Genomic DNA, 19701 nt, shown 5'->3' on the forward strand with positions numbered 1-19701 from the left:
CCTCGTTCTTCTTAACACAGCAGATGGATTTAATGCATTGCGCAGCAACACTCGCTGGTGGTCCTGAAGTAACGAAACCCATAGAGGGGACTTCAAATGAAGATGTTAAGGGCTGTTGTCCACTGACAGCAGCTTTTAGCTTAATCAGATACCATAAGCACCATAAAAATGGATTGCAAATAACCTCGCTGGTAATAAATTATTGATGTTGTCTGGACTTGACGTGTAAACACCACAATAACTCATATGATCAGCAAAGTGCTGACAGTACTCCACATTTCACAGCTATGTGTCAATCTGACTTTGTACATTCAAGCCTATTTATTATTACTTATTTACATCTTTAGACAAATATATCACTTGCTTTGTTCCTTTGGATTTGAATAGAGTATAAAACAAATTTGTTTTACTGAACAACATAGTGCGGCACGGTGTCTGACTGGTTAGAGCGTCAGCCTAACAGTTCTGAGGTCCGGGATTCAATCCCCAGGCCCGCCTGTGTGGAGTTTGCACGTTCTCCCCGTGCCTGCGTGGGTTTTCTCCGGGCACTCCGGTTTCCTCCCACATCCCAAAAAGATGCAAGAATTGGAGACTCTAAATTCCCCGTAGGTGTGAATGTGAGTGCGAATGGTTGTTTGTTTGTATGTGCCCTGGGATTGGCTGGCAACCAGTTCAGGGTGTACCCCGCCTCCTCCCTGATGATAGCTGGGATAGGCTCCAGCACGCCTGCGACCCTAGTGAGGAGAAGCGGCTCAGAAAATGGATGGATGGATGGATGAACAACATAATCTGGTGTAGTGGTACACTCGCCTGACTTTGATGCGGGCAGCGTGGGTTCAGTTCCCACTCAGTGACGGTGTGGATGTGAGTGTGAATGGTTGTCCGTGTCTATATGTGCCCTGCGACCGACTGGCGAACAGTTCAGGGTGTAGTCCGCCTTTCGCCCGAAGTCAGCTGGGATAGGCTCCAACTTCCCGCGACCCTAACCAGGATAAGCGGTGTTGAAAATGGATGGATGGATGGATGAACAACATAATTGTTCTGAACTTGTGTCTGGAACAGAATATTCCTCTTAACAGTTAATCTTATTCAGACAGTTGATGAAGGATTGTAATTAGGGATTGATGACACCACTTTGGTACTGATTGTCAGCATTAGATCATAATCAAAAAGTGAAAATCAAGCACAGACACAAAGCAGATTTTTTTATTTAAAAAAATTAACAACGCATTCCGGCAAATATCACAAAACATAAGTGGCTGTTCAGGCCAAAGTTGCTAATGAGCAATGTGACATGTAGGCACATTTCCATTATTTGTGGAGAGGTACTTACTGTACATATATACAGTAGACATGCTAATGTACTGTTCAAAACCCCTGTATGGAAAATCCTCTGAAAATTAAGACAGATAAAAACATGCAGCAATTTGACATTTGATCCAAGTTGCCTGAAACATCTTTGATTGGATAGGGCAAAAAGCAATGCTTGAAAGGGTGATGAGATTTGTTGAAAATTGGGCCTAAAAGTACTAAGAACCAGAACTATCTTTTAGATCAGCGTTCCTTAAACTGTTTGACTATTTTAGGCTGAAAATAGAACAATAATCTCAAAAATGTTTGACACTTGTAATTTGGCTGCTAAAAAGAAGTAAAATTATGTACTCATTTGACCTTTAATAATGATCAATAATAATACATTCTATTTGTAGCGCGCTTATAAAATGTTCTCAAAGATACTGGACAGCTTAACAACAGTAAAAAATACAAATAAATGCAAAAACAGTTGACACAGGAAAAAAGTGACTAAAACACAGATTCATGGAAATAAAAACAAAGAATTTGAGACAAAAATAAATGAGTAATTAGGGGAGTGAAAAAATGGCTCGGCGATGGAAGCAGAGTTGTGGGAAAAGGCTCTGTCCCCCCAGGTTTTGTGTTTGGTTCGTGGTATTGAGAAAGGGGAGGCTGTGTAGAGGGGTGCAGGGGATGGAGTAGATCTGTGAGGTACCTTTGACCTCAGCTCGCTCTCAAAAGTTCTTTACAGTTGTTTATACAGTGAAAAATATATAAAATTGTTCAGTAATTATTTGTTCAATAAAGATCTATTAAACGTAAGTATTGAATTTACCCAACAAGATTTATATTTGTCTCAAAGTAAAGGGAAAATCTCCTCCTGCTTATTAGCTTGTGAGGCCATCTGGTTCCTGTCTTTATTTCGAACATGTGATGATGCCCCCCCCCTCCCCCCCAAAAAAATAAATTGCATACCTTTCTTACTCTATCAATTCCTAATTATCAGCATCAGAGAGCCATTCATTTGCCTGATTGGAAAATGGACAGTGAAGAGAGCTTGACATTCAATTTGTGCTGAATTGTTCTCACTTGACACCTAAGTTGCTGATTGATGAGAAATATTATGGCTTGGAGGAGAAGCAAAGTGGAAGATGAATGAGTCTAATGCAACAGCTCTCATCACACCTTCAGAAGCACAACTCTTTATTAATATTTAGTTTGGGTCTTTACCAATCCATCCTTGTGTTTGATATGACAAATCAGGTATTTACCTATGTTTGGAGGCTCTACAAAGGGTGTGCATGTTGGTGTGATTTGGAGAGCGAGTTTACGTGTGTGTGTGTGCGTGTGTGTGCGTGTGTGTCTGCTTGTGTATGTTTGCTTGCACTTGTCCAATGTACTGAGAACTGGGCACGTTTCCTTGAATGTTTAGAGGTGCCTTAACAGCCTTTTAGGCTAATCACAGCACTGAGTCCACTCTGGTCAAACTGACGTATGACCTGAGGTGTAACCTGGAGTCCAGACAGGTCTCAGTGCTGGTTCTATTGGTCCTGACTGCTGCATTTGATACTGTTGATCATAGAATACTTTTGAACAAACGTCAAGGGGTGGTTGATATACGTGGTCCCAGTACCGTTTTTAAATAGTTTCAGTCATATCTTAGCAACAGAATTTTTAAAAAAATGTTTATCTACAAGGTATAAATTCAAACTACAATGTCCCTCAAGGCTTAATTTTAGGCGCAGGTTTGTTCCTTTTTAATTATGTAGAGCACTTTGTGCTGCATTTCTCATGCATGTAAAGTGCTTTATAAATAAAGTTCACACTGATTGACTGATTAACAGGTGAGTCATTGGAACAACCTAAACAGGAACAGCTTTCAAAGTGCTTGTGGAAGCAGTGTTGATTGAGGCGAGTGTGGTGTAGGACCTAAGTACAGCACACCGAACCACCAGAATGGTTGGAATAGGAAGGAAGTATAATAAAGACTTAATCTCACCTGTGACAGAGCACTTCAAAGACAAGATGGTGAGGCTTTGAAGATTGGGAATCCGTATTGGGTCAAAGTAATGTAGTGCTCCGTAATCCACAGGTAGCGGGTCAGGAATGCTCAAACTTCATTGTTTTCTTCATTCCCAATTCACAGAGAGGAGGCGGGGAAACTCATACTTTGTTGACCTTGTAGCAGAAGCTCCAACTGCCACGGGGATAGGGAAACAAACGTGCTACAACAGAACTTCATCTTCACATCATGTACTACCACAGGTGGGTAGAGTAGCCAAATATTATCCTAAAGTAAGAGTACTATTACTTTAGAATAATATGACTCAAGAAATAGTCAAAAGTAGTCCTCCAAATATTTACTTGAGTAAGAGTAAGAAAGTACTCAGTGAAAAAACTACTCATGAGTAACTGGTGAGTAACTTCAGAATTATTTTATTTTTTGAATCAGAGCATGAACATCAAATAAAATAAAAATTAATAATATATGGGAGTCCAGACACACCTGCCACCAGTTTTTAAGTGTCCAAAACCAACAATATATGCTTTAAAATTTTGTTTTATTCAGTTAAATGACTGAGTAAGAAGCTGTTAGCTGAAGAGATTTATTGATAGTGTGTGTGTGTGTGTGTGTGTGTGTGTGTCTTTGCATGGTGGTAGGAGGTATGGGTCTTTTTGCTGTGATTTGTTGTATTTTGTGAAGCACTTTGTGTTGGATTTTTATGTATGAAAGGTGCTATATAAAAAGGTTGACTGGGTTTTATTTGTTTCCCAGCAGACCCTTACAATACATTTAGGTCTGCCAGGTTGGATTGTTGTAGCACCTGTACTGTTAGGCAGAGGGAGATTAGCTACTGGGCTAGTTCTAGATTCGATGAGTGGTAAGACTAGCAAAGAAAGTGCCAGAGTTGAAGCAGTTTGAACATGAAGCCGGTAGTTTACTTAGAACAACAAACAAGACAGTGGACAAGACAACAGTTAACATAATTTTGAGCACATCATTTGGCATATGCACCTTAAAATAACCCCTTTTTTGGTTATATTATAATAAAATATTATTAGCATATTGTATGTTTATGAAATCAACTAAAATCACATTGCGGAATCTGTAGTGTCGTCAAATCGACCATACAATGTCCCTTTAAAGTTCACAACAATATCAAAATTCAATTCAAAGACAATAGGAATTACAAAGCAATCATAGAACAATACTTTCAAATGTCGCTCCCTTCACAAAAATCCCAAGAGTCTACAAGCAATGTGTGTTGAGTTGCACACACAGCACTATCAAAGTTCCATAAATCCAAATTGAGGAAAATTCCAATTCCTACCGCCACCTTGGTGTAGTAACAAGTTTACAGTGAAGGTGGAATTACAAGTAGTCCTGATAGTGGTTCTAGGAATCGCAAATCCATTGGTAGCTCGCCACTCGGAATCACCGAGATTTGTGTCTGAATCCCAAGGGTTTCTCCAAGGGGAAAAAACCTGGCCTGTGGTTTAGGCCACAAAGGAAAAATATTTAGTCCATTAAATAAAGATTAAGATTAAAAGTAATCAAAATCAAATCTAGCTATTCACAAGGCTGCGCGTCAAAGGAAAACATAACATGACAGGATTCACGAAGCCACGTGACCAAAAAAAAGAACATGAAATGGCGACTGCTCTTAGCTCCAAGTCGCTCGTGTTTTCGATCAACTGGCAGATTTACACATGAAACGAACCAACCTTACAAATATATACTACACAGAGGCATTAAATATAGAAAATAAGAACTCAAAATACTTATAAGTATTGTTCTCCGCTCTCTGTCGAAGACGACAGAGCTTGAAGGGGGCATAATGCCTCGCCATACAGAGTACAAAAGTATACAACTTACAAAATGAAACTTACCAAAACTTGTCTAGTTGATGTTTTAGTGCTTCAAGGTTCACAGCCTTCCTCTGGTAAGGGTCAAGAATCAAGGCTTTTCGTCAAAACTCTTAAAACGTTGCAATATTGTGCGTACTTCCTCAATCTAGTCAGCTCGGTGTAGCGGAGACTCTGGTGGTGGGATGGGACAACAACGGTTTAGAATATTACTTTCCAAATTAAAAATGTTCACCTCCAGAAATATTTTCAATGGACATTCACATATTTCTCACAAAGTCATTTTGAGCTTTCCTTTGTTTTTTAATATTTAATTGACTTATTTATTTATTGATTCATCAACCGTTCATATACTGCTCAGTTTGATATTTACAATACTGGGGTTACATTGGCATCCTCCAGCACCATTCCAAGGGAGCCAAGACACCACCAGTTGGTGATCAGTTGGCAGCCCTCGCTTCACCCCAGTTTCCAAGACAAGCGGCCACAGTTCCGATGACACAACCACAAAGTCCATCTGCGAACTGCGGCCTAGGTTGTCCTGGTGCCAAGTGCTTATATGTACACTCTTATACATAAACATGATGATGGGGCGCACCGAGCAAGGGGCAAAAGTATGCTCCATCTACTTATCCCTCTCACCAGAGACAAGTCCAGAGTAGAAGAAAGTCCAACTGTGTCAAGGGAAATGGTTCCGTAGCCCAAGCTGTTTGTCGAACTGAGCTCGACTATACCTAATCATAACTTCTCCACCTCAAACATCAACTCAAGCTCTTTCCCTGTCAGAGAGCTGAAGTTCCACCAACCACCTCACACAGAACCACACCATCTTGAACACCACCCACATGTGGCGAGCAACTTCGGGCTATGCCTGGTCATGCCCCATGGGTGAAGGCCCAGCCCTCAGGCACTTGCCACCGCCAAAATCTAATTAATTACTGGAAAACTCCCACACAAAATTTGTGCAGCTTATTTCTTGTTCGTTTTTCCATGGTATCTTTAATAAATGACAACACATGAACACTTTCTTGTCTTACAAGGTCAAGACTCTACACTACCATTTTGCAGATATAGTCACATGGTATGTAATTCATCACTGTAATGATTCCTTTGAGATAACGAGCCAATGAATTGATACATTATTTATTCTTAGTGATAAAATGGAAGGGAGCAGAGAGAAAAAGAAAAAGCCAACCCGACAGTGCATTTTCTTGAAGGACATAAAATAAGAAAGCTGTTTGGTACCTTGCTGTGTGCCTCTGGCCATGTTGTAATGAAAGTCCTGGCACTCTAAATATATAATGAGGAAGGCGTGTGTAAAAATGTTTTGTGGTATTTCAATGTTCATCTCATCATCAACTCATCTCAAGGTTCCTGGCTTCTGAGATATACATCTGTGGCTTTACAATCAAAGTTCTTCTTCGTGAACACCACAGACTCCAAGAGCCCATGAATAACAGCTGTATTATTTTTCTAACTCATATAGGGGACATTTCTTGAAAGGGATTTGTTGCATGAAATGCTCATCAGTGGACAAATCACACACAAAACACAACCTGTGGAAACAAAACTATAATTTTAAAAGCCATATGACAGGGGTGTCAAACTATTTTTTTGTCTCGGGCAGCATTGTAGTTATGATTTCCCTCAGAGGGCTGTTAGAACAGTGAAACCATATAAATCTTTAATCATCAACAAAACATATTACCATAACACAACAAATTGAGGGATAACTAGTTTTGAAATCAGAAGACAAGGATAATAGTTTGTTCAAGTATTGTTTAAGTTACTGTAGAAGAAGGGTTTGGTAACATAAAAATGCAATATCTGAACATTATTGTTTATTTGTATGACAATTTGGAATTTGGGTACAGATTTTAGCAAAAATCACAGAAGTTGATGAGCATGATTTGATTTCGTGGGCCAGATAAAATTATGTGGCGGGCCTTGAGTTTGACACCTATGCCATATGATAGGATCAGGGGTGCACATAAGTGGTCCACAGGTTCTCATGTGCACTGAAAATATAAAAAGCGCACTGAATTTTTGTGTCAGTGTGCATATTTGTACGAAACATTTTGTATTGCATTTTTTTTTTTTTTTTTTGGTAGAGGGGTCTCAAGTGTTGTTTGGAAAAGATGCGTTCATACAAACACATTTCTTGAGTGAAAGTGAATGGAATCTCTTTATGAATTGATTCATTACTTTCTCACTTCAATTGACCTCAGCTGCTAGCGAAAGCCACATGAGAAACTCGATCACCAAAGGTGCGACGGGCCGGGAGGCAGCGTGCTTTGCGGGGATCTCAATCTTGCTGTGCAGTGGCTACGACAGTCCATCAAAATACAGTGTCTTTTAGGGCTGAACAATAAAATGATAAAGAGCCATATCTGAAAATAACTTTTATGAGATGCGGTCAAAAGACTTTGAGAGTTTCCGTTCGTCTATGTTTTGACAGAGAATACGAATAGCCAATAATAATGTGATTTGCTCCATGCTGAACCAATCATGTGGCATCAATAGAACTATGCCAAATTAAGTTGACACACACAGCACATTTGCAGCAAGGTGCAACAGGCGCTAATGTTTATAGCATACTGCTTTCAGCCTTTCAGCCGTGTGCCTCAGCAGCAGAAGAGCGCTAAAAAAAAAAAAAATAAAAAAAATAAAAAAATAAAAAAGAGTGTTCCTTTGGAAGAAACGATGGGAGACACAGCCCAAGGGTAAACAGATGACATCGTTGACAAGAAAGTCCCGAAAAGTTTGGTAGTGTGGAGTTATTTTGGTTTTGTAAAGTGTGACAAAAAAACAGGAGCCTGCACTGCAAATTATGTTGTGTGTATGTTGATACAAAGACAGAGAATACCATTAATCTTTTTTTTAAACCACCCGAACCAGTGCAATAGCGAATGCTCAATGCAAGACTTGACAATCCCAGTCCAGAGCAAGGGCTAATCTCCCCCTACGACCAGAAACAAACATACAAACAAACCAGAAAAAAGTTAAAATTGTATCGCAAAAGACATGCTTCTAGTAAGCACGGTTAAAAATAGGGGATTCTAGTGGATGATGAAAAGAATGGACTCTTGTTACCAACTTCCTGGGCGTGTTTTGCAATTGGAAAACCTGAAAGCTTTTGCATGGTCGTTTATGAATATAGTTTTATGGCTGGTTCGAGCGTCTGCCTCACAGTTCTGAGGACCGGGGTTCAATCCCCGGCCCCGGCTGGGTGGAGTTTGCATGTTCTCCCCGTGCCTGCGTGGGTTTTCTCCGAGCACTCCGGTTTCCTCCCACATCCCAAAAAAATGTTTGGTAGGTTGATTGAAGACTCTAAAATTGCCCATAGGTGTGAATGTGAGTGCAAATGGTTGTTTGTTTATGTGTGCCCTGCGATTGGCTGGCAACCAGTTCAGGGTGTACCCCGCCTCCTGCCCGAAGATAGCTGGGATTGGCTCCAGCACTCCCGCGACCCTAGTGAGGATAAGCGGCTCAGAAAATGGATGGATGGATGGATGTTCAACTTGTGACAGAAAATAAATATTTATATCAATAGTGTAGTGCCAGATTGCTTCCACAAGACACAGGAAACCTGGTTTACATTATCTGACGCCATAAAACTTCCTCATGACTTGCCCAGCTGATTGGTGAAGGAATACATTGATGTCTGTTGAAAAATGGAACACGATCAAACCCAGTGGTGGTTAGAGACACTCCCTGTGGACTTTGAAATCCCACATTTGTAACAAACAAACCTCCAGGAATGTTCTAAAAGTATGCCTTGATGCCTGTGTCATTAATGTGCCAGTTTACAGGTTCGGTTACGAGACTTTGAGGACTCTCCTCTTGATTTGAAGCCAAACAATACGAAATGATTTTGTATTGAACAATTAGTTAATTTGCCAAGACTAAAGTTTAAACAATCATTTTATATGCTTGAGTAAGTGTACAAAGTTGGGAGTATTTTAGATTAATATGTGATTTTTAAACCCATTTTCTTTACGGGCCGAATTGTAGACTAAATGGAGCCAGGGTATGGTCTTCTCCACTTCCCCTGTCCCTGAGACACGCCACCTGGCTATTTCACCCTTTGACTTCCGCCTTCTCGCTCTCTTGTCCTCTTGGTTTTTGGCTCTTGTTCCTCATGGCTAACATCTCTCCAGCTGCGGGGCGGCTCCCCCCCTTCCCCTTTCCTTTGTTCGGACCACGCAGTTTGGGCCATCACGAAACCTGGGATGTCGACTCGGCTTCTCGTCCTCTACTTGTCCACTGCCAGGCAATCAGAGAAACTGCTGCTAAAAGTACAAGTTAGGCTTCCAGGTAAGCGTGACCGCTCTGATTTACCAACCGGTCCATGAAAAAGGCAGGAAGAGAAACGGTCGCATTCGCAACGCAACGCGTGGACAATAACTTTCTTTTTGGACCTTTTTTGTTTTTACTTTTTGTGCATCTTCTTCTTCAACTAAATCTGCTTTCTTTCCTCCTGAGATGCTCGGAGCCAGACCATACCCAGGGCCAAGCGATTTACGGTCGTGAGTAGAGCACAGCCATAGTTGCCAGAATGTACAAAATTCGTGCCTACCACTGCACCACTACCACTGCGACACGAGCCGCAGATGGATTCATCAGCGTCACTCAAACAATCGGATGAACGAATGACAAATGAGATGAGCCAGCACATTGAATCTCCTACACCCCTTCTTGCCCCATTGGAGCAAAGCCCAACGCAAATCTCACTCTCTACTAGCCTAAATGTCATGTTAGGTCTGTCGGGGGAATGAAACCATTCTATTGATGTCTCAAAATGCAGAGCAGAAGTGTGCTAACAGACAGCCACTTAGCGCAACAAAGAGGATGGCTGTGGACTGTGGAAACGGTAACGGATCATCCAGCAGTTTTCCCTGGAATTTACTGGGACCAAAGCCCAAAATATGGTACATCTAAAAGGGAGGACACAACACCAGTAGATTACCGAGGATTCCGGCTGGCCTGTGTTGCGTGCTGCTTCAACCCGAGTGAGCAGCCGTGGACGGTCATTACAGCGAAGGACAAGAAAAGAGGACGTGAGTCAATGCAAAACTTTGACATCAGACTTATAAATAGATTTGAGCCACTTTTACACGAACCTGCCCAAGAATGCTCATCCTCCACCACCACTGAAAGGTATGAAACTAAATCATACAAGAAAAAAAATGGCACCCCAAACGTTAATAGTTGATGATGGAGCTGTCAAGGATGTGAAACGTTTTTGCAGTGAGAAGAACACCAAAGTACCGTGTTTTATCAATGACATGGTGTCTGATAACTCTAAAAAAAAAAAATCATGGAGATCACTAATGGGCACCCAACTGTGAAATATGTCATTATACACACAGGGTCCCTGGATGTTGTCAAGCAGCAATCAGAGGTACTAAAGTGAGATTTCATTCATCTCCGAACAAAAGTGAAATGTTTGGATGCTGAGGTTTTCATAATTCTTTCCCATTCTTGCTTGACGTACAGCTTCAGCTGTTCAACAGTCCGGGGTTTACGTTGTCGTATTTTACGCTTTATAATTTTGAATGGGAGACAGGTCTGGACTGCAGGCAGGCCAGTCTAGTACCCGCACTCTTTTATTACGACGTCCCGCTGTTGTAACACGTGCAGAATGTGGTTTGGTATTGTCTTGCTGAAATAAGCAGGGGCGTCCATGGAAAAGACGTTGCTTGGCAGCATATGTTTCTCCAAAACCTGTATGTACCTTTCAGCATTAATGGTGCCTTCACAGATGTGTAAGTTACCCATGCCATGGCACGAACACAGCCCCATACATTCACAGATGCTGGCTTTTGAACTTTGCGTCCATAACAGTCCGGATGGTTCTTTTACTCTTTGGCCCGGAGGACATGATGTCCACAATTTCCAAAAACAAATTGAAATGTGGACTCGTTGGCCCACAGAACACTTTTCCACTTTGCATCAGTTCATCTTAGATGAGCTCGGGCCCAGAGAAGCCGGCAGCGTTTCTGGGTGTTGTTGATAAATGGCTTTTGCTTTGATGCAGTGCCGCCTGAGGGATCGAAGGTCACAGGCATTCAATGTTGGTTTTCGGCCTTGCCGCTTACATCAGGGGTATCATTTTTCTCACGGCCAAATCGCAGTTATGACTTCCCTCGGAGGGCCGCTAAGACTGTGGACCCATATAAATGAAAGATTACCTCATATACTGTAATTACAGTATACAGAACACATTGATGAATAACCAGTTTTGAAATCAGAAGCCTATAAATACATGTTTTTCAAATATTACATTTCTTTTCAAAGGGGGATTGGTAAAAAAAAAAATGCTTGCAAATATCTCAATGGCATTAAACCAGAACACAATTACCGATTTTTATTTGCTTTCCCAGGCCACATAAAATTATGTGGCGGACCAGATCTGGCCCCCGGGCCACCGGTTTGACACCAGTGGCTTACATGCAGTGATTTCTCCAGAATCTCTGAATCTTTTGATGATATTATGGACCACAGATGATGAAATCCCTAAATTCCTTGCAATTGTACATTGAGGAACATTGTCCTTAAACTGTTTGACTATTTTCGCACGCGCTTGTTTACAATCTTTGCTTGTGAATAACTGAGCAATTCAGGGAAGCTCCTTTTATACCCAATCATGGCACCCACCTGTTCCCAATTAGCCTGTTCACCTGTAGGATGTTCCAAACAGGTGTTTGATCATTAAATATCTTGTCTTTGTAGTGTATTCAATTAAATATAGGTTGAACATGATTTGAAATTCATTGTATTGTGTTTTACTATAACGTCCAAACTTCATTGGAATTGGGGTTGTACTTCCGTCCAATTAAAACTCCCGCAGTCCTTAAAAATTCCCCCCACAGTCCACGTTTCATTGCTTAAACCTGTCACCACCTGCGCCCTGAGCCCTCCGGCCGTACCGCCTCCGACCCCCAGATTATCGACGACCATCCGGCCTTCACTGTGTCTCGCATCCTCGACATGAGGCCCAGGGGGAGAGGCTACCAGTACCTTGTCGACTAGGAAGGGTATGGGTATTACCTTCTTGTAGCATATACAGGTTAAATAAAAATTTAGTTAATTTAGGAGAAAAGAATAAGATGGAAGCGATGCCTGCGTTACTTCCGGTTTAGCGTAATTTTAAATTACAGCGTTATGAATTAAAATATTCTATCGTGCAAAAGGGGCACCACGTCGCTTTTTATGTTGGATAAAATTTAGGAAAAGCGACAAGAAACCTTTTTATCATTCTTGTAATCTGAAGGTTGCTACACTTTATGAAATTTTTATAAGCGTTCTAGACAGCCAGAGGTTTCTTTCCTCAAACCCAAACACACACAACAATGCAGGTCGTGAATTTTATGGAAATTTTAATGCTTTAACATGGGGAATATACAGGGAAACAACACAGAAAAACACAAAACAAAGTACAGACGAACATTGGCAAGGGAAACTGACGTGATGTGATATTAGTAGAATGAGCGTGTAGTGAATGCATATACTTTGGGATTCCTGTTCTCGTTAATGTAAACCCAAATATGCACTGATCTGTACTTTTAGTAGACCGCAATGTTGGATTTACGTGTTTTGAAGACATTTGAGGCAGGTGGGTCAAGCTTCCGAGTATTCGGCCAGCCCGATGCGCACCGGGAACAGATGGATTTGGTGGAAAGAAAGTAGAAAAAGGAAAAAAGGAGCCCAAAAAGTTCCCAGGCAAGACGGCCAGAGCCCGAGTGTTTCTGCTCGCAAGACGTTCAGAACGGGCGTGTTGTGCCCGCTTCCGTCCCCCACCGGGTGAGCTCAGGCCCCCAAAAACGGTAGCTTGGCGCGTTTGTAGGATGCTCTGCAGCCGGGGATGGTCCGATGTGCCCTCGTCACCTCGTGGTGAGGTGGGCGTCCTGCCTGGGCCAGTCGTCGGCAAGTTGGTTGGGTGAGACAAGATCTGCACAGAGAGCATAACTCTGGCCTTTTTATGGCTAAAGCGGACAAAAAGGGGTGCTTTATCCACTCCAGCCCCTCCTTCCTTTCCCACTAACTTTGGGACCAAAAGGGGAGCTGGACCGCTTCTGAATGTTAATTTTCCATTTTGGGATTATTTCATGGTTTAAAACCAGCGGAATAAAATATTAATTATTAAGATAGGCGGCACGGTGGGCGACTGGTTAGAGAGTCTGCCTCACAGTTCTGAGGACCAGGGTTCAATCATGTTCTCCCGTGCCTGCGTGGGTTTTCTCCGGGCACTCCGGTTTCCTCCCACATCCCATAAACATGCGTGGTAGGTTGATTGAAGACTCTAAATTACCCGTAGGTGTGAATGTGAGTGTGAATGGTTGTTTGTTTAAATGTGCCCTGCGATTGGCTGGCAACCAGTTCAGGGTGTACCCCGCCTCCTGCCCGTTGATAGCTGGGATAGGCTCCAGCACTCCCGTGACCCTAGTGAGGATAAGCGGCTCAGAAAATGGATGGATGGATTGATGGATTTAAGATAACAAGACCATTTTCCTGCTTTGTATTGTCCCACGCTTATCCTCTTTAATCCCTGTAACGTATGTTTCAAATGTTATGTGACTTGAGAACACTACTATTTTCAATGTGGTATTTGTGTGGTGTGGAGTGAAACATTTCATCTGATTCAGTTAACAACAGATTCGACATCAGAGATTCAAGTTTGCAGCAATACAGTCACTAGTGGCATTCATGTAAAGTTCTTAAAATATTAACTCCCAGCCAAGTCCGGTAAAGACTGTTTAATGATCCCGCGTCTGCAGTTCCGTTCCGTTGCCAGTGGGTGTCGCTGTTGCTCTCTCCAAACTTCCAGCTTGGCTCGCCAAGTGGCGCGGTACCCAGAAGGGTGGAGACGCCTTTGTTGGTGAAATCCTCCGGGAATGGCTGGTGGTGGAAGTTAATGAATTTTGCGTTCTTGTGCGAACTCGGTATCTTTGGTCTCCGCTTTGATGCTCCAGGGGCTGGTAATTCACTTAGCATCAGCATACCAAAGCAAATGTCTGTGTCTTGCTTATGATGATCATGGCTGGTGATTCACTTAGCGTCTGTATGTGAAGTTGAGTCTCGCCACCCCGTGGTTGTCTATCTCGGCAGGACGAGCATGTCTCGCCAGAGACTGGGGTGCTGGGTGTTATCTTTCCATGGCATGTACGCTACATTCTCTAATAAACTGTTCATCATAACCTATCTGCCTCCGCCTGCTCTTGGGTCCAGCTCCTCTCCATTCGTGACATGATGTTCTATTTTTCTTTATGTATGCCTATTTTCCTTTCTATTATCATTATTCTTATTTCTTTCCGTACTCAAGCCCCTCTGCATTGTTTTCCCAGTAGTTTCCCTTTTAGATTTCATTAAATTTTCTCTAAAATTCCACTCCCTGTGTGTCCTTTGTGTGTTTGAGTGCAACAATAAACCACTAATCTCGAACTCGTATTTGTAAGTGTATTTCAAAATTTTTTCCAATTGAATTTGTGAGAAAAATGATCAGGTGTTTCAGGCAGGAAGAAGTGCTGCAGAATTTCAGCTATCAATTGTTTTATGATTAAAGACCATTGCTTTATTTTTAAAATTATTAATTTTAGTTTTGTGTGACTGCACAAGTAATCTCTTTCAAAATAACACATTCTTACTGAGGTAAGATTTTAACTGAAAAAAAAACTTATTGGAAAAATGAAATTAAAATTGTGATTGGATGCACACTACCCAACATCAGAGACACCTACACTGGCAGACTACAAAGGAAAGCCAGTTGAATCATAAAGGACCCATTCCACCCCAAGCACTCAATTTTCTCTCCCCCCCCTTCCCTCTGGAAAACGCCACAGGACATTAAAGTCTTGAATCACGATGCTCAAAAAAAGCTTCTACCATCAAGCTGTGGGGTGCATGTGCCTGACCGCCACCCCCACAGTCAGACCAAATGACTACACACAAACCCTATTTTTTTATTTTTATTTTTTTTTTACACATAAGTGCAATATACTGAACAAAAACTGTGCAATATTATTTGGAAGAAAAAAAAGTGTAATATATATATGTCAGTAATAGCATAACTACCATATCACAATCTGGTCACTCTCCCAAATGTGAAGAATTCTTTGTTCTCTAAATTAGTGTCTTTTGATAAGTGTATGCTTATATTTCTTTATTTTATTATTTTAACCTTACCTTTACCGTGAGATGCCTACTGAGTTTCATTGTTCCTGTGACAGTGACAATAAAGTTCTATTCTAAATTATTCCCATCTATTCTATTCTATTTTATACTCCGCTATACTGCTTGTACAATCACCCATTTTGTTTGGATAATTTGCTAAAGCTATCTTTATTAAAATGTCCTCATATTATTACAATAAATGTTCACAGGACGTATCAGAAGTAATTTGTCCTCAAAGAAAATCATTGTCACAAAAATGCACATTGCAGGATTTCCCTTTTTTTCTGTCAAAATCTTATATAGCCACCCAAAGAAAAAGTATGAATTGTGTAGTTAACTTCCATCCATCCATCCATTTTCTGAGCCGCTTCTCCTCACTAGGGTCGCGGGCGTGCTGGAGCCAATCCCAGCTGTCATCGGGGAGGAGGCGGGGTACACCCTGAACTGGTTGCCAGCCCATCGCAGGGCACATCGAAACAAACAACCATTCGCACTCACAGTCATGCCTACGGGCAATTTAGAGTCTCCAATTAATGCATGTTTTTGGGATGTGGGAGGAAACCGGAGTGCCCGGAGAAAACCCACGCAGGCACGGGGAGAACATGCAAACTCCACACAGGCGGGGACGGGGATTGAACCCCGCACCTCAGAACTGTGAGGCTGACGCTCTAACCAGTCGGCCACCGTGCCGCCTGTAGTTAACTTGTCTCACTTTATTATTAAGCATGTCCCTCCTCTAAAGTGCACTCACTGAATGGCTGATTTGTCCTGGATGAGACCAAGAAGAGAGCATTACAATTGCTTCAAGCACAGCAATCACAACAGGCCTGAATGCGCAGGAAGCCATGCTACCGTGAGTCTGGTCCTCTATTCAAATGACTACAGCCATGTCTCCCTTAAGATATAACTGAAATGAGCCTGTTAGCCTTTGAATGAGTCGGAGAGGGGAAAAGGACATGTCGACCAGGGAGAGAGCAACAAGGGAGGGAAAAAAAGGAGCATTTGTTCTGCCTCGGGGAGTTGTACTAGCTAGTTTTATTGTTTCTCTGCTACACCGATTTGACACTCACTGCTGATCTCCAAAAAGACTTTTACTTTGAACGAATGAAAGGCAACTTCACATTGGTTTTTTTCAAATTTGTCCATGGGTTTGGAACGTTTCTGTGGTCTGTTTCACTCCCCATACAACACACATGCAAATATACTGTCGTCAAAAAGCTATCACAATGTGTTGCATCACAATCACATCGGATTGTTTACAAAGAAAAACTGCAAAGAAGGTGTCGGTGAAACAAAAGTTAAACCACTGTGACTACACAGTTCCTTCTTTACATCAGTTTTTTTATTTTTTTATTTTTTCTTGATACTATGCCACTACCAGTGTGATAAAAACAAACCACCAAATAAAAACAAATAGTGTTTCAGATTCACATCAACCATTGAGTCTGGTATAAAGCTTGCTTCTTGGCAAATGTCTCAGGGAGAAAGCTGCTCTGCTGGCTCCTCTCCCAACCACAATCTGTTTGAACACTCAAAAATCACTTGAGGTGTTGTTACCACTCAGTGAGCAGATTTGAGAAAAATCAAACATAAGAAACTCATATATTTATTGCGCCACAACATACAAATGGAACACTAAAAGCAACTTGTTTGTGACACAATTTTGAACCAATCTTCCTCCACTGTTAATCAACGCAAAGAACCCTTTTCATGCCACTGAATTCTATTGGGTTATGTCGGATTCCAAAAATGTAGGCAATTAGATTTTTTTATTTTTTTTCTGCCCCTGACAAGGAAAAATCTATTGGAAGACCCCTACTACTTCAAATACTAATTTCCAAACTACTTAAAAGCTTACATGCATTGGACACAAACAGAGAGCGTCCCCACATAAATACAATTCACAGAAGCACGTTCTCTGTTTAGACCTGTAGCGTGTATAGATTTTTATAAAAATCTAATTAATTTGGGAAAAGATACGAAGGAAGGTAAATACCTGCGTTCACTTCTGGGTTTGTCCCTGGCTTATCAGGGACTTGTTAGCAATTTCAGAGCGATCACACTTGGCTGGAAGCGTACCTGGTACTTTTAGTAGCAGCTGCTCTGATCGCCTAACGGTGGCCCACGTAGAGGCTGGGAAGCCGAGTCTGTTCTCATCCTGGCATTCGCGTTGGCCGAAATGCGTGTCCAAACAAAAGGAAAGGGCCAATAGCAAGAGCCAGGAAGTAGGCAAGAGCGAAGAACCAAGAAGCTCTGCTGGCAGCGGGAGTCAGGGGTTAAATACGCAGGGGGCGTGTTCAAAGAGGACCAGACAAGACCACACCCATCAGCTTGAATCTAGTCTACAATTTTGACCCATAAAGTGGTTTTAAAATCATATATTAAGATGAAATACTCCCAACTTTGGACTCTCTACTCACAGGTCAAGCATATAGAATGACTGTTTATACTTAGTCTTGGCAAATCAACTGCTTATGGTTCAAATCACATTTCATGCTGCTTGGAGTCAAATCAAGACAAACAGTTCTCAAAATCTTGCAGCTGCGCTTGTAAAGTTTCCACACTGACATCAAGGCATACATTTGGAATAATTCGGCAGAGTTCGTAAAATATCAAAACAGAAAACACAAACATCAAATGCGAGTCCACTGTTCGGCTTTGCAGTTTCTCTCTACGCCAGCAGGTGTCGCCTTGTCCCAGCAATTGTTCCTTTCAAAGTAAAATTGTCAGGTGAAAACATCTGGGGGCCTTTGATGCTTGGGAGTTTAGATTTATAGGGTAGATTGAAGTATGTCAGGCGTCCTCTTAGTGGTAGTTTCACAGCAGGGCCGCTTGGAAGAAAGCAGTTTATCAAGTCGTGAGGGAGTCACTGTGAAACCTCAGGTTGCGGGGAGCATGTCTGCTACAGACCAAACTGAATTTTTGCGGAAATTAATGTTGACATGCAAAATACCACGTACACAGGCAAGCCGAAGCATTACTTCCCCTCCATGCTGCCACATGCATGCTCACTTCATAGTTTGTGACACTTAACAAGCCAGTATGCTGGTGACTGCATGTGTTGTAAACCCTTCTACCCAAGCCACACTTACCTTTTTCTTTCTACCAAGATAAAATCACCATGTGCAGCCCCCTTTTTTTTGCTTCATTATGTGTTGATGTGTTATGAATAATATATTTTATGATATTTTATTTAATTTTATTTTTGCATATATTGCCATGAAATCACTTGGAGGACCGATTGGAGATCAATCAAAGACAACAAGATGGGCATCTTATATTTCCATTCCGATTTAGCCTTTGGTCAAAAAGATAGTCCAATTTATACAGACAGTTGTTTAACTTCACTAACAGGAGACATGCTTCAGGCAAAAAACAATCTCAAGGTCTTGGGCCTTTTTTAAAATCTATGGAGAAATCTTTTTTCCCCCTGCCTAATTAAAAAGCACCGCCAAAACCGACGAGTTAACCAAATTCAAGCACCAGAATAAAGACTTTCCAAAACTCTGTCTCTTGGATATGTTTTTTTTTTTTTTTTTTTTTATGTCCGTGTACATGTCGATTTAGCATTTGGGTTAGGGATTAGGAGTGGCCACTTCTAAATTGGTTAATTTATATTTTATCCAAAATATCTGTAAGAAATTGAGTTTTTACATAGATAACAATGTTGAATTGTTTTCAGGGCTGTATGTACAAACCCCAATTCCAGTGAAGTTGGGACATTGTGTAAAACGTAAATACAAATAGAATACAATGATTTGCAAATTATTTTCAATCTATAACCTTTAACCTTGCTTGCTGTACAACTTTAGTTGTTCATCAGTCTGGGATACCGTTGTCGTATTTTGTGCTTCATAATATACTACAAATTTTCAATGGGAGACAGGCCAGTCTAGTACCCGCACTCTTTTACTACAAAGCCACGCTATTGTAACACGTGCAGAATGTTGCTTGGCTTTGTCTTGCTGAAATAAGCAGGGACGTCCAGGAAAAAGATGTTGCTTGGATAGCAGCATACAGTATGTTACTCCAAAACCTGTATGTTTCATCATTAATGGTCCCTTCACAGATGTGCAAATTACCCATGGCATTCGCATTAACACACCTCCATTCCATCACAGAGGCTTGGGTTTTGCAATTTGTGCTGTTAACAATCCGGATGGTGCTTTTCCTCTTTGACCCTGAGGACACGATGTTCATCCATCCATTTTGTTTAAGGGATTTCGTAGGGAACCAAAGTATCTGGAGAAAACCCACGCAGGCACAGGGAGAACATGCAAAGTCCATACAGAGGCCGGATTTGAAACAGAACTGTGAAGCTGTTGTGCTAACCAGTCGCCCACTGTGCAGCTAACATGACGTCCATGA

General features: G+C 41.5%; 1 long non-coding RNA gene across 1 annotated transcript; it reads right to left on the reverse strand.

The window, feature by feature from the left end:
- Positions 1 to 4496: 4496 nt before the first annotated feature.
- LOC133484568 (uncharacterized) lies at positions 4497 to 17544 on the reverse strand. The gene is made up of 3 exons (XR_009790435.1): positions 17413 to 17544; positions 5185 to 5334; positions 4497 to 4784 (listed from the first exon to the last, which is right to left on the reverse strand). It is a non-coding gene; the product is annotated as an uncharacterized LOC133484568 (long non-coding RNA).
- Between the last annotated feature and the right edge of the window lie 2157 nt (positions 17545 to 19701).

This window comes from Phyllopteryx taeniolatus, chromosome 10, assembly GCF_024500385.1.
Source record: "Phyllopteryx taeniolatus isolate TA_2022b chromosome 10, UOR_Ptae_1.2, whole genome shotgun sequence".
Classification (NCBI taxonomy): Eukaryota; Metazoa; Chordata; class Actinopteri; order Syngnathiformes; family Syngnathidae; genus Phyllopteryx; species Phyllopteryx taeniolatus.